Below are 2500 nucleotides of genomic sequence, written 5' to 3' on the forward strand. Positions count from 1 at the left end.
TTTCTGGGCTGAGAGGTAAGCGGCGGTGAAATCTAATCCTTTTGTTGGAAAATATGCTCTCCTTGCGTTAGAATACCGAACCGTGCTTCAATTGAATGCTACCCTTTTAAGCGATCAGATAAGTTGAAAACATACGTGAGAAAAACAGGTGAAGATGGAAGGAAATCTCAAGTAACGATATTTTTGCATCCTGTGGAGCTTTTTGATAGGTCAAAGAGCGAACTTCGTTGAAAAAGTAACAAAAAGGTTAAAATATATTTCATGTTTTCTTAAGAGAAAATGAGAAAAGCTTTTCTTTATAAATTTTTTTACGAATTCACTTAGTGTGAAAGAGGAGAAAAAAAAAACACCAATTTACATTGGCCGTTTGGACAAAAGACTTGAGGCCATTGTAAAGGAAGGAATAGTAAATCGAGGAATGGAAAAAGAAGAATGGAGGACGGAATATATAAAAATGGGAATCTCTCAAACAAAATTTCGCGTATCCACAGATAACTATGGGACGTTAGAGTTGTAAGCAAAATTTATCAGTGAACTAAAGCACTTAGCGCAGTTTATTTAAAGCTGGGGCTACAGAACGTACAGCCCACAGCGAGAAGTCCTTTCAAATATATCAATAACGTTTTTCTTTTTAATTTTTGGCTCTCAAACGTTTACCTAAAACTTAAAGGAATGTCATTTCGACGTAGCTCAGTAAAAGCATACCAATCAGTCATTACCGTCAAATTACGGTAACCACGAAACAATTAAATTTAAAAATGTGCCGTGTCAATCTCTATAAAATGTTTTAATTAGTCGCTGTCATTATTCGGGATATGCAAATTCCGCTTCCACATCATCTTTTTCAAAAGTATTCGTAAGTAAGTAAGTAAAACCTTATTTAAGTATCTTGCTTATGGACTATTTGGGGACAGTAATAAAATAGCAAAACCAATAGGCGAATTTTCGAAATATCAAATATTCAGCTTGATAGTGAGGCAGTGAGCACAAGAACAATAGAAACACGTTGAAATTAATGTGAAAAGTATTTGCATATCATCCACTTCCTTTGTCTTTGTCCTCAGAACCTCTCTTTCAAGCTAGTTGAATTTTAATATCTCGAAAACAGCCTATTAACATATCGTACTTACAGAATTTGACTACTAGTTTACAGGAGAATGATAAATAACTTAATTGAGTATAAGAGATCCTATGTTAAGTTATCTACAAAATGAAATTGTAAAAAACAAAAAATAAAATTAAACTAAAAGAATTCTATTGGCCACTTGTTCATACTAAAAATCGGAGCGTTTTCAAACAATGCGTTTCAAGTCATCGATTTGGTTGGTGTTTTCCGCCGTTTTCGTGTGGGTAATGGGTGACTTAAGAATATATCAAAAGAACCCAGAGTTTTAAGAACCTGTTAAGCTAAAAATTTCATTTTAGCCTCGAGTTACATAAGAACCAGGTTCGCCTAAAAAATTAAACAGGTTCTTATTTTAGAAAATGACCTACACAGATCTTGTTCTAAAAATAGTTTTCATGGTGCTTCCACTCGCCTTCCACCAATGCGGCCCGGGTTGCGTTCGATTCCGAGCTCGGACCATATGTGGGCTAAGTTTGTTAACGTTGTTGGTCCTTTGTCTGCTCCGAGAGGTTTTTCTCCCGGTTCTCCGATTTTCCCGTCTCCTCAAATATCTTGCTAGTGTTAAGAATGAAAAGACAAGTTTTGCATCGTGAGCGCGCACATTTGAAAGTGCCGGGTTAATCGTTAGTTTGAGCGCGCTTCTAACCAAAAAGTTGTCGCGTTTGAATGAAATAAGTGGAGGTTGCGAAAAGATTCTACCAGTCTCGGGATCATTTTGGAGTAATTTAAATTTATTAAGAATGATACTTTTGACTGCGTGATTATGAGGATGGAAAGTGAGGGTGAATGGAATTCTTCTTCACCAAATTCGACGCGGACAAATTCACTTTCACGTAATATTATGAGGATCACAGAGCTATGTGCCAAAAACGAAACGTACTTGACAAACAAATTCTTCAGTGCAGCTTTGGGCTTTCCAAAATCTCTCCAGTAGTTTTATTACAATCGATTCGAGCTAAAATTCAGGGAACTTAATTCTGGACTGTTTGATCATTTACACCAAACCAAGTCTCTAAAACTTCAACCATTAATAGGTCCGCAAATTACCAACGACACTACATTGCATAGCCATAATACCGTAGTTACAATTCCAGAAAATCTTCCGCTTACTGACTCAGAGAAATCTGTTCTCAGTAAGGGCCTAAATTTTGTCCCTATTACCAAACGCACCGATGAATTTTCTATTAAGCAAGATGTTGAAAAATTCCTTCGCCGTGTTCAGTTAAAAGCCTTTTTCATGACAAAGAGGATGATTCGGACACTTTTAACAAAGATATTTTTTGAAACAGTTCAAGTTCGCAAATCTAAATGGTCTCCCCCAGACGGTCAATTTGCCTTTAGATTTTTTCACCAAAAAATGCCTTCACGACATTC

General features: G+C 36.2%; 1 protein-coding gene across 2 annotated transcripts in view; it reads left to right on the forward strand.

Annotated features, from left to right (window-relative positions):
* The window catches only part of LOC138000187 (sprouty-related, EVH1 domain-containing protein 3-like), a 17167-nt gene that overhangs the window by 720 nt on the left and 13947 nt on the right, over positions 1 to 2500 (forward strand). The gene's annotated exons all lie outside the window — the stretch shown is intronic.

The sequence above is a fragment of the Montipora foliosa genome, chromosome 4 (genome assembly GCF_036669935.1).
Source record: "Montipora foliosa isolate CH-2021 chromosome 4, ASM3666993v2, whole genome shotgun sequence".
NCBI lineage: Eukaryota > Metazoa > Cnidaria > Anthozoa > Scleractinia > Acroporidae > Montipora > Montipora foliosa.